The sequence below is a fragment of the Oryctolagus cuniculus genome, chromosome 7 (genome assembly GCF_051225735.1).
Source record: "Oryctolagus cuniculus isolate XC-2025 breed Fujian yellow rabbit chromosome 7, ASM5122573v1, whole genome shotgun sequence".
Taxonomy (NCBI): Eukaryota; Metazoa; Chordata; class Mammalia; order Lagomorpha; family Leporidae; genus Oryctolagus; species Oryctolagus cuniculus.
Genome location: NC_142873.1, coordinates 94576752 through 94590036, shown reverse-complemented (window position 1 = coordinate 94590036; position 13285 = coordinate 94576752). Strand labels below are relative to the sequence as shown.

At 42.6% G+C, this 13285-nt stretch overlaps 1 protein-coding gene across 8 annotated transcripts in view; it reads left to right on the top strand.

Moving 5' to 3' along the window:
- The window catches only part of MIGA1 (mitoguardin 1), a 107721-nt gene that overhangs the window by 51723 nt on the left and 42713 nt on the right, over positions 1 to 13285 (top strand). Inside the window, exon 1 of one of the 8 annotated variants that reach the window (XM_089300455.1) lies at positions 9035 to 9158. The exons of the other annotated variants lie outside the window; for them this stretch is intronic. The gene's annotated coding sequence lies outside the window, so the exon portion shown is untranslated. Of the gene's footprint in view, positions 1 to 9034; positions 9159 to 13285 lie in introns of those variants that run through there. 8 annotated transcript variants of the gene reach the window in all.

Genomic DNA, 13285 nt, shown 5'->3' with positions numbered 1-13285 from the left:
AGAAAGCATGCAGTGCACAGTGACTCTATCTTGTTTTCTTCTACCTACTTAATGGAGCGAATGAAGATGTGAAGGAAATGGCTTGAAGTGTAAAGCAAGTACAGATTTTTTGAGAATGGAGTGTAAGTCTCCTGTGAAATAGGAAGCTGAGGGAAGTTGACTGGTTTTCTTAATGGCACTGATTTTTTTGTCAGCACTTTTTAATTATTTATGTATGTACTTAGTTTTTGAAGATTTATTTATTTATTTGAAAAGAAGAGTGAAAGAGAGAGGTCTTCTGTCTGCTGGTTCACTCTCCAAATGCCAGAAACAGCCTGGGCTAAGCCAAGCTGAAGCCAGGAGCCAGGAGCTCCATCCAGGTCCACATGGGTGGCAGGAACCCAAGTATTTGGGCCATCATGTGCTACCTTCCTGGTGCGTTAGCAGGAAGCTGGATTGGAAGCACAGAATAGCTGGGACTCAAACCAGACACTTCAATAAGGGATGTGGGTGTCTCAAGCAGTGACATAACCTGCTGTGCCACAATACCTGCCCCTATTTATATACAATCTGTTTTTTTAAAGCTTTATTGTATTTATTTAAAAGGCACAGTTACAGAGAAGGAGAGACAGAGAATCTTTATCCGCTGGCTCACTCCTCAACTGGCCGCAATGGCCAGAGTTGGGTCAGGCTGAAGCCAGGAGCCAGGAGGTTCTTGTGGCTCTCCTTTGTGGGTGAACTTTTATTTGTTAAATGGAAATTTAACAAAAACTAATTTCTTTATGGAATATGAGGAAAAGTACTGTATGGTGCATGTCTGTTTTCACTTAAGCTTCAAATCTGTCATTTCAGTGCTGCTGGCAGCAAGATTATTTCTTTATATAAAAGTTGGAGAAAAACTTTCTGGCGTATTTCTTTGTTTTTTCCTTTTCTCTGGAAAAAATGTCTTGGTAGTTTTTTTGTTCCTCATAAATTTTTCTTCTATACAAAGTGAGCAATCATAGATTATTTAGAATATATTCTAAAGTTTTATCAAGTGTTTCAGATTTTTAAACTAAAGAAGTATACTATTATATGTTAGTTGAACTTAACCTCTACTCTGCTTTTCTGTTTTTCCAGAGGTACTTATTTTGGTGTTTATCATAAACCTGTCCTTACAATCAGACAGATAAACTTCCATGAACCATTCTTGTGCATATTTCCTTGTGCACAATTACAGGTGCTCCTCTAGGACAGTTATTAAAATTATAATAATCCGGCCAGCACCGTGGCTTACTAGGCTAATCCTCCGCCTGGGAGACCAGGAGGAAGCACCTGGCTCTTGACTTCGGATCAGCGCAGCAGCCATTTGGGGGGTGAACCAACGGAAGGAAGACCTTTCAAATCTCTCTCTCTCAATAGTCTAACTCTGCCTGTCCAAAAAAAAATTATAATAATCCTTGAATGGGTTGCAATCAGCATTAAGATACAAATATGTGTATATATACACACACACACACATTGTGCACATATATAAATATACATATATGTATATCCACGCATATATTTATTGTAGGAAGTGTGTTTTATTTATAAGTTCATGTATCTGTGTCTAGTGGGATTTAGAATGGATTTCTTGCTTTGGACCATAGATAAACAAGAATGACAACCACTAGGGGCCAACGCTGTGGTGCCGCAGGTAAAGCTGCCCCCTCGATGCCAGCATCCCATATGGGCAATGGTTTGTGTCTCAGCTGCTCCACTTCTGATCTAGCTCCCTGCTGATGCACTGGGAAGACAGCAGAAGATGGCCCAAGTTTTGGGCAGCTGCACCCACATGGGAGACCCAGATGAAGCCTCTGGCTCCTGGCTTTGGCCGGGCATAACCCTGACGGTTGTGGCCATTTGGGTAGTAAACCAGTGAATGGAAAACCTCTCTCTCTCTCTGCCTCATCTTCTCTGTAACTCTGCCTTTCAAATAAATAAATTTTTTTTTTTAAAAAAGAGAGAGAATGACAATCACTGCTATAGATGTGGAATTGATATATTGACAGTTAATTACGATAATATTTAGCCTGAGGTGATATGGTTGAGTTATTCTCTTTAGTATTGGTACCTAATTAAATACTCATTAGCAGTGGGGAAAAAAGGCAGTTCCTTTTTTTTAAACCTCATTTGGTTTAGAACCTCTCTGGTTGTGTCAAGATTTTTAATGTTTAAGCACATTTTTAAGCCTTTCTTTATGGTTTGTACTTTCTGTGTATTATTTAGAAAGTATAAAGACAATTCCTTTATATTTTCTTTGGAAAGTTTTAAAGCTTTGCTTTTCATATTTAGGTATTTAGTTTTGTGTTTTGTTTTGTTTTGTTTTGAAGATTTATTTTGATTATTTGAAAGAGTTACAGAGAGAGGGAGAGACAGAGAGACATCCTCCATCTGCACTCCCCACATGGCTACAGTGGCTGCGGCTGGGTCAGGCCGAAGCCAGGAGCCAGGAGCTTCTTCCAGGTTTCCCATATGCATGCAGCGGCCCAGGGTCTTGGGCCATTACCTGCCTGCTGCTTATCAGGCACATTAGCAGGGAGCTGAATTCCAAGTGGAGCAGCCAAGACTCAAACCACTGCCCAAATGGGGTGTCAGCATTGCAGGAGGTGGCTTTGCCTGCTATACTACAGCACCATTCCCTAGTGGTTGTCATTCTTGTTTGTCCATGATCCAAAGTAAGAAATGCATTTTGAATACTAGCAGACACAGATATATGAATATATAAATAAAACATACTTCATACAATAAATATATGCATAGATATACATATATATACTTATATAAGTGTGGAATGTGTGTGTGTATATATACATACACACATATTTGTATCTTAATGCTGGCTGCAACCCATTCAATGATTATTACAATTTTAATAACTGTCCTAGAGGAACTCCTGTAACGGTGTACAAGGAAACGTGTAAGTATTGTTCACAAAAGCCAGTGCTGTGGCACAGTGGGTTAACCCTCTGCCTGGGACGCTGGCATTCCATATGGGCGCCAGTTCTAGTCCCTGCTGCTCCTTTTCCAATCCAGCTCTCTGCTTTGGCCTGGGAAAGCAGTAGAAGATGGCCCAAGTCCTTGGGCCCCTGCACCCGCGTGGGAGACCTGGAGGAAGCTCCTGACTCCTGGCTTCGGATCGGCACAGCTGCAGCCATTGCAGCCATTTGGGCAGTGAACCAGTGGAAGGAAGACTTTTCTCTCTGTCTCTCCCTCTCACTGTCTGTAACTCTACCTATCAAATAAATAAATAAAATATTTTTTAAAAATGGTTCACAGAAGTTTATCTGTCTATCTGAGTGTAAGGACAGGTTTACTGGGTCCCATGTGGGATGCTGGCATCACAGGTGGTGGCTTAACCACCACAACAGCAGCTTCCATTATTTTGTTTTCAGTATTAGCTTAGCTAGTTGCCCCAATACCTCTCGTTGAGTAACGTTCTCTTTTCTCACTGATTTGAAGTCCCTCTTTGTCATATGTCAAGTCTCTCCTTATATGTGTGTCTTTTCTGCACTCCCTATTTTGTTCTGTTGGTTTGTTTGTCCATTCCTGCTTTGGTTTCACAGTGTCTTAATTACTGTAGTTTTATATAGCTTTATAATAAATCTTGACACCTGGCAGGGTGAGTCTATTCACTGTGTTCTTTTTCAAGACTTGCCTTGACTATTCTTAGTTCTTTGCTTTTCCATTTGAAGTTTAGAACAGCTTGTCAAGTTTCATGGAAAAAATTGTTGGGATTTTTTTTTAAAAGATTTATTTATTTATTTGAAAATCAGTTACATAGATAGAGACAGAGAGGCAGAGAAAGAGAGGTCTTCCATCCGCTGGTTCACTCCCCAATTGGACGCAATGGCTGGAGCTGCGCCAGTCTGAAGCCAGCAGCCAGGAGTTTCTTTTGGGTCTCCCAAGCGGGTGCAGGGGCCCAAGGACTTGGGCCATCTTCTTCTGCTTTCCCAGGCCATAGCAGAGAGCTGGATCTGAAGTGGAGCATCCAGGTCTCGAACTGGCACCCATATGGGATGCTGGCACTGTAGGCAGTAGATTAACCTGCTACGCCACAGCACTGGCCCCAGGAATTTTTTATTATTACTTTACATTTATAAGCCAGCTATGGTGGAATTTACATTTTCGTTTTAGTAAACTCCCCATCTATGATCTGTGGGCATGGTATGGTTCTTTAGGTCTTCATGTATGTATGCCATCATGCTTTATAATTTTCCTCATAAAGGTCTTGCATATCTTTTTTTCCCTAGGTTCATTGTAGGTTCATGTCATTGTAAATGGTACTATGGTAAAATTCACATTTTCCAACTTTTTTTGCTTGTATCTAAAATGTTGAATTTTGTATTTGAATGTTTATAATGCTTGTGAACTCTTAATAGTTCTACCAGTAATTTGTCATCAGTTGTTTTGGAATTTTTATCTAGACAGCGTGTTTATTTTTCTTTCTTCCCAACTCTGTTCTTTCATGTTTTTCCTCCTTATCTTACTTCTCTGGGTAGGGTTTTTTTTTTAATTTTTTTAAAAGATTTTATTTATTTATTTGAGAGGTAGAGTTATAGATAGTGAGAGGTAGAGACAGAGAGAGAGGTCTTCCTTCCATTGGTTCACTCCCCAGATGGCCGCGTTGGCTGGAGCTGCGCCAATCCAAAACCAGGAGCCAGAAGCTTCTTCCAGGTCTCCCACGCGGGTGCAGGGGCCCAAGGACTTGGGTCATCTGCTGCTGCTTTCCCAGGCCTTAGCAGAGAGCTGGATCTGAAGAGGAGCAGCCAGGACTAGAACTGGCGCCCATATGTGATGCCGGCGCCTCAGGCAGAGGATTAACCTACTGCGCCACAGCGCTGGCCCCATCTGGGTAGGTTTTGATAGTCCTCTATTATTTATTTACTGAGAGTCAGAGAGAGAGAGAGCTGTCATCTGCTAATTTAATCCCCAAATGCCCACAACATCAGTGTCTGGGCCAGGCTGAAGCCAGGAGCCGAGAACTCTCCCCAGTTCTCCCACATGGGTGGCAGAGACCCAACTACTTGAACCATCACTGCTGCTTCCCAGGTCTGCATTCTCAGGAAGCTGGAATTGGGATCAGAACTAGGACTTGAACCCAGGTCCTGAGACATCGGATGTGGGCATCTTAACCAACATCTTAACCTCTAGGCCAAACACCCACCCTTTTTACCACTTTCTGCCTATGAAGACAGCTGTTTTAAAAAGAGGACTGTAAGTTAGCTGGCCCACTACACAGAATCAAAGACAATATTTTCATGGCCACAGCTTCCCAGTAAGGTAGGGAATGTTAGTGGCAGAGAGACAAACGGAGACTGCTAAGGCAAGTGCAGCTTACAGATTAGTTTTTAAGTATGTATTTAACTATTTATTGTCTGCCTTAAGTCTGATGAGATTCAGGTTAAATAAGAATGCCGTTCATGTCTTCAGGTTGCTTGTGATCTGATCGGCCAATTAAGACTTTTCTGAGGCAATTAGTATGCAGTATAGATTAGTGTGTTTCTCAGTACAAAGCTGTTTCATGAGACCAGAGCTCAGCTCCTTCCACAAAGCAGAGACCTCTCTAACTTTTCCTCTCTACCTCCATTCTTCCCTGTACCTCACAACTGAAGATAACCTGTTTAAAGAGGTTAAGATAAGAACTTCAAAGTAAACAAATGTAGTTTGGGACATGGGGGTTAATTCTTTTGATTATCTGTTACTGTTTTTTCCTGAAATATCTGAGTACCTATGAAATTCATTTGGAGACCCAATTATCATTGGCATCAGATAAGATGATATATACAGTAGTGTTTTTCTACATGACTGTGTTATTTTCCCTTAAGTAATCCTCTAGAATTTGAAAAGTGACTATAAATGGGTTGTAGATTCACCAGTGTTCATTTTATTATTTTGGTTAAATTACACCTAGGCTATACATGTAATTTATATATATAATATTTAATAAAAGTATTTGTCTTGTACAGAAAACACAAATTTGTATTGTCTAAATTATTTTTTCAGAAATTGGACTTTAGTTAGTTGTAACAACTAATGAGAGATTGGTTGAATATGGGATTAAAACCTAGCATCAAATGGGGTGCACAGTTGGCAAAAGCAGTTAAAACATCTTGTAATAAGCCGGCGCCGTGGCTCACTAGGCTAATCCTCTGCCTCACGGCGCCAGCACACCGGGTTCTAGTCCCAGTCGGGGCACCGGATTCTGTCCCGGTTGCCCTTCTTCCAGGCCAGCTCTCTGCTGTGGCCAGGGAGTGCAGTGGAGGATGGCCCAAGTTCTTGGGCCCTGCACCCCATGGGAGCCCAGGAGAAGCACCTGGTTCCTGCCTTCAGATCAGCGCGGTGCGCCGGGCCACAGCACGCCGGCCGCGGTGGCCATTGGAGGGTGAACCAACGGCAAAGGAAGACCTTTCTCTCTGTCTCTCTCTCTCACTGTCCACTCTGCCTGTCAAAAAATAAATAAATAAATAAAATAAAAACATCTTGTAATAGAGTATCTGGGTGTGAGTACTAGCTCCACTCTTTTTTTTTTTTTGGAAAGTGAAATAGCAAGGTTTATTAGAGAAGGGACATCTGTAAGGACGGATGGGCACCTCTCCAGACAGGACCTGAGAAAGTGCCCAGTCGCTCGGAATGGGGTGGGGGGGGAGTGGCGAGGTTACATGGTTGAGTAGAGAGATTACACCTGGCCAGGCCAGGCAGGCAGCTCAGCAGAGAGGCAGAGGGCTGAGTGCGCAGTCCGGTTGAGGCTGGGGGTTTTTAAGGAGATGGGTCTTGCTTCCCCACCTCTGCTCCTCTTGGAACAAAGGGCTTTTTGGATGTAAATAGAAAAACTTCTATCTGACTCCCCCCCCCCCCCCCCCCCCCCGAGGAAGCCTAGCTGGCGCCATCCTGAGTTTAGAGGTTTAGAGGAAGGGTGAGCAAGACCCCCTGGAGAAGGGGGATCTGGAGCAGGGTGTTTGAAATGCAGATACTGGGCTGCATCTGGGAGATTGTGGAAGATTTGTCAGGCAGAAGGGGTGGGGACCCCCCACCTGGCAGGTTATCAGGTAGAAAGGGACAGGGCAGGATGCGAATACCTGGCTGCCCCTGAAACATTGTCAGGATGAGTTTGAGATGTAGACGCATATGCTGGACATATGGCCTGCCACACACACATAATCTCATATCTAACTTTCCTACCTAACATTCCCCCCTCAAGAGGCAATACCCAAAATTCTTCTTTGGGATTATGGGTGGAGTTCTGTTTTCTGTAACTTCGAAGCTGGCATGTGGGCGTCGAGGGCGATTTGGGTATTTCCTCTTGCTATCTGTCTTATGGTGTGCGACAGTGGCCTTGGAAAGACTGTCCTACTCAGTCCAGAGGGCTGCTCAGGTCATCCAATGGAATGGGCTGGAAGCCTTGTCTGACAACCATTTGGAGTTTGACAGCTTTTAGTCTGTTAGAGACAAAACAAACAATGGCATTAAAAACACACAGTCCAAAGAGAAGCAGTAAGATTACAGAAGTTATTGGGCCAAGGAGAGGAAATAGCCAGGATTTCCATGACCAGATGTCAGGCCAGAAATCCCAGCCCTGCATGGCCTGGTCCTGGTAGCTCCACTCTTGACTCCAGCTTCCTGCTAACAAGCACTCTGGCAGGCAGCACGTGATGGCTCAAGTAGTGAGTCCCTGCCAATTGTGTAGGAGACCTGGATTGAGTGACTTCTGCATGCCTGGCTTTGGCATCAGTTGCAGATGTTTGGGGAGTGAACCAGCATATGAGAGATCTCTCTCTCTCTCTGCCTTGCAAATAAATAAAAATTAAAAAAAAAAGCCCTGGGTTAACAACAAGATTTGACATACTTTAGGAGATTTCCTTTATCATCCTAAGTATATGGGGTATGTGTTATATATCTGTTTATGTTGTGGGGTTTATGTCTACATGTTTTGGTAGCTTGTTTCAGTAACAATACGTTTGGGAATTAAGATGATTATTTACTCATTTTGGTCAAGCTATTTAGTGAATTTAATACCAGTTTAAAAATAAAGCTGATTAACAAAAGATGGAGCTTGCTGACAGTTACTTGGGGGACATTATTTAGTTGATATGGTTTATGCAAATAAAGTTAAGCTGATTACTCTTTAATTAGTTTCCTTCTAAAATTAAGTCGGCTTTATATTTTGTGTGCTTACGTTTTCTAAAAAGAGCAGTATGTATTTGCAATAGTAGTATTAGCAGACAACTCTGAAGCCATAAGTTTGATAAATGTTGCTTTTTTGGCTGAAGCAAAGGACTTTGAAAATTCTTTTATACTGATGTGTAGGAATAAATTTAGCTCTTAAAAACAAACCAGGAATTTTTGTAGCTCTAAAACATTGCTTTACATATTTCAGATATGTGTTTATGTCCCTTCATAATCTATTTTTTGAGCAGAATGAACTCACAGAATCTTAGATCTGGAATATTTGTCTTGCAAACATTTAATTTTCTTGTCCATATCAAGGATGGTATAAGACGCTAAGGAGAAAAAGGTGAAGATTTCACCACTGCTTTTAGGCAATGTGGAGTATAGTTTTGGAGAAAGATCTAAAAAATTAGCACAGAGGAGTAATAAGTACATGATAGGATTAGGAGCGTGTTTATGAAGTGCAGTGGAAACACCCAAGAAAATCATGATTATTCATGCAGGAGTTAAAGGGCAGGTTTCACCAAAGGAATGACTGTTGCTTAAAGATCAGCCCACCAGGAAGAACTTTTCATGCCGTGTAATATGGATCCAGGTGCGGAGTAGAGCCTGTTTAGGGAACTGCGAGTCAATCTGCTGTGCTTTGGGAACATAGGAAAAGTAGGAGAGAGGTGGGAGATGAATTGTAAAGGTCCTTGCTTTGTACCTTTAGGCAAAAGAAAGCTTCTGAAGATTATAAGAAGTCCAAATCAAGTTTATATATTTGAAGGAGATTATGAAAGGGTGACTAACAGAGTTTAAATATTTTATCTTTCTTTCATATTGCTCCATTATGCATAGGATTTTATTGAGTCCTGGAGACATTCTCTAAGAGAAAATTAAGGATTTTTCCATCCTAATACTGACTGCACAAATTCCCTGGCAGCAAATAGGAAAAGCTGTCAAGTGGGACCTCCTCTCCACTAGAGAGAGATTACTCTTCTGTTTTGGTAAGTAGCCAGACAGAACATTTAGAAATGTTGAATGAGCTAGGCAGCAAGAGGGGATAGTGCAGCCTCTATCATTTGGCCCACGTTTGATGTTCTGAGACCTGTGTTCTTCCTGTCCTGCAGAATCACTGTGGTCAGAGGATAAACTCCCCGAGGGCTTATTTTTAGGGAGTGATATGAGTTGCAGGCTTAAGTTGTGTACTCAGACCTCTAAATATTGAGAGTACAGTTGCACAACATGGGAGAAATTTGGCTTAGTAATCTCCCATGCATTAAGGCTCATAATCAAAATTTCACAGTTTGCTTCTTGTTACATTTAATGTTCTTGAATGTTGACGGAATTTAATAATGCCACACAGTGAAGCCTAACTGCAGGTAATTTGTGCAAGTCATACCAGGTTCAGGGAAGACAGATTGCTGGAGGGGCAGGCGTGGCCTGACAGGTTAATGCTGTGACTTGGCAGGGCCACATTCTATATTGGAGGGCCCGGTTTGAATCCCACCTCCGCCTTTCCTTTTGATCTAGCTTCCTGCTAATGCACCTGGGAGACAACAGATAGTGGCCCACGTGTTTCAGTCCCTGCCACCCACGTGGGAGACCTTGATAGAGTTCCAGGCTTCTGACCTCTTTGGCCTGGCCCAGTCCTGTCTGTTATAGGCATTTGGGGAGTGAACCAGCAGTTGGAAGATTTCTCTCCTGGTGTCTCCCCCCTGTCTCTGTAACTCTGCCTTTCAAAAATAAATAAATAGAGGCTGGTGCTGTGGCGCAGCGGGTTAACACCCTGGCCTGAAGCTCCAGCGTCCCATATGGGCGCTGGTTTGAGACCTGGCTGCTCCACTTCCTATCCAGCTCTCTGCTATGGCCTGGGAAAGCAGTGGAAGATGGCCCAAGTCCTTGGGCCCCTATACCCACATGGGATCCTGGCTTCGGTTTGGCACAGCTCTGGCCATTGCAGCCAATTGGGGAGTGAACCAGGGGATGGAAGACCTCTCTCTCTCTGCCTCTCCTTCTCTCTCTGTGTAACTCTTTCAAATAAATAAATAAAATCTACAAAAAATAAATAAAATAAATAAACCTTAAAAAACATTTAAAGGTTTATTTATTTTTGAAAGGCAGAATTACAGAGAGGCAGAGAGAGAGACAGACAGAGAGAGGGACAGAAGTTTTCTCTCCACTGGTTCACTCCCCAAATGGTCGTAATAGCCAGAGCTGGACCCATCTGAAGCCAGGTGCCAGGAGCTTCTTCCGGGTCTCTCACGTGGGTGCAGAGGCCCAAGGACTTGGGCCATCTTCCACTGCTTTCTCAGGCCATAGCAGAGAGCTGGATCAAAAATGGAGCAGCTGGGTCTCAAACCAGTGCCCATATGGGATGCTGGCACTGCAGATGACGGCTTTACCCACTATGCCACAAAGCTGACCCCTAAAAATGTTTTTAAAAGCTGTTACTTTGATACTGAAGAGACAAAGGCAAGCAACAGGAATTTCTTTTGTTTCTAAGACCCCAGCAATTTTTTATTTTTTTAAAAGATTTCCTTATTTGAAAGGCAGAGTGACAGAAGGAGACACACACACCCAGTATCCCATATGGGTGCTAATTCCTGTCCTAGCTACTCCACTTCTGATCCAGCTCCCTGCTAATGCACCTGGGGAAGCAGTGGATTACCTGGGCCCCTGCCAGCCGCTTGGGAGACTTGGAAGAAGCTCTATGCTATGCCACAATGCCAGCCTCTTGACTTAGATCTTGACAGCTTGGACTTCTGTGTCCAGTACTTCACTGGCCCTAAAAGGCCTTTGTGTGACTTAGGAAAAGATACATGTGAGCTTGTGGGGAAGGGCTTCTTCACTCTTGGAAAAAGGTCTCCTTCCCTCCAGGAATATATGGGATGTATTTCTGCTCCTAATGGTCATTGTTGCCAGGGCCTTGTGTGTAGTATTCAGAGGGACCAGTTGTACTTAGTAGCCCTACTAAAGTCTCTATAAATGCTGATTTAATTACTTCATACTCCACTTTGGGTTAATCCAGTCATTTCTTTCTTCTCCTAAAAAAGGGTAGAAAATGCTTTTACTCATCTGAAGTATGTGCCCTTCTTTCTTGTCAGCCTTCTGTTATTCAGCCTGAATTGGCAGTTGTATTTTCCAAGTTAGGAATGCCAGTTGTTACGTTGGCCAATTAGGGTATCTGAAAGTTTCAATAGATAGGCAAAGCCAGAGACAGCGTGGTGGATGCAAGTCTCCTGTTGGGTGAAGTCATAGTGGCAGGCTGTTTTTGTCCATGTGTTATCATTTTGCATAGTGAAGCTCGTTGAGTCCTAACACATCAAGGACTGATCAGTTCTCTTTCCTTTTGTTCAAGTGAATTTCATTGTTACTCCTTTCAATATCGAGGCACATTGAGGGAAAACTTAAGAAAATTCAAGCTATTTTTCTTTCACCTTTCAAAATTGTTGTTTCTGATTTTGGTTTCAAAATTTGTTCCTTCTCTCAAATAGTGCCTTAGAATTTTAAAACACATCAGGAAAAAAGAAAAATGCACAATGTGACTAGGCAGATAGTTATACAAAATACAGAACAGCAGTAGTTTTCTAGGCTCTTGATTACTTAAACAAATTATGTCATAATCTGGAAAATAGCTTATCTTGTCAACCGCATGAGCTTTTCCATTTTTAACAGAGCCATAGCAAGGACAAGGTTCCAAATCATACTTACATTGCTAAACACGCTCTGGAGAATAGCCGCTGACATAGAAGTCAGATGACACTGAGACATTTGGCAGACTTACCCTTCTTGCTGGTGTTACAAAAACTACAGTGGACAGCCTGGCGTTTAAAAAAGAGTGGCATCTTTGGAATCTCCTCTAGGATCTGCTGAGGTTAAAATAGACCCCTATCTTCTGAGCTACAGAAAATAGAATGTGCCTGGGGATGGGAAAAGTGAGAAGCAGAAAACCCACTTGGCTTGGCCTAAGGAAGTAGATCCAGGCCTGAAGTTCTAGCATCCAGCACTCAAATGTCTTCTAGCTTTTTTCTGTTTTAAGTTATTAAAGCAAATCCTGCTTTGGAGAAAAACTTAATATGTGAATTATGAGGTTGTGAAAGAAGAAAGAAAGCTCGAATCCAGTCGTATTTCTGGCCTAAAGTATGACAGTAGAATTAAAAGTAAACATTGTAGTTTCAGTGTTCTTCCGAAGAACAAAGAACACTGTTTACATTTGTGCATGAATATTTTTAAAGTTCTGGATGATTGAGACAGGTAAAAAATTACTTTACAGTTAATTATTTATTTTTTTTTGTTTATTTGAAAGACAAAGAAAGAGATAGAGACCTCTATCTGCTGGTTCATTCTCCAGATACTCACAACAGCTGGGACTGGACAAAGCAGCAGCCAGGAGCCAGGAATTCAGTCTGGGTCTTTCATGTGGGTGTCAAGGATCCATGTACTTAAGCCGGCGCCGTGGCTCAATAGGCTAATCCTCCACCTTGCGGCGCCGGCACACCGGGTTCTAGTCCCGGTTGGGGCGCCGGATTCTGTCCCGGTTGCCCCTCTTCCAGGCCAGCTCTCTGCTATGGCCAGGGAGTGCAGTGGAGGATGGCCCAGGTGCTTGGGCCCTGCACCCCATGGGAGACCAGGAAAAGCACCTGGCTCCTGGCTCCTGCCAGGATCAGCGCGGTGCGCCAGCTGCAGCGGCGGCCATTGGAGGGTGAACCAGCGGCAAAGGAAGACCTTTCTCTCTCTGTCTCTCTCTCTCACTGTCCACTCTGCCTGTCAAAAAAAAAAAAAAAAAAAAAAGATAAAGCAATTGGAATAAAGGATAATATCATTAAAAAAAAAAAAAAAAAAAAAAAAAAAGGATCCATGTACTTGAGACATCATCTGCTGACTCTCAGGGTGTGCATTAGCAGGAAGCTCCAATTAGGACGAGGATTGGGACTTGAACCCAGGCACTCCCATGTGGGATGCAGAGATCGCAAGTGATGTCTTAACTGCTGTGCCAAATGCTCACCCCAAAAAAATTTTTAAATTTTAGATTTAGTTATTTTAAAAAGTTAAAGAAAGGGGAGGGAGGAGCTACTTCAATTTGTGGTGCATTTTTGGATATTTCTAAGGCTTATTATCATTCATTAAGGGA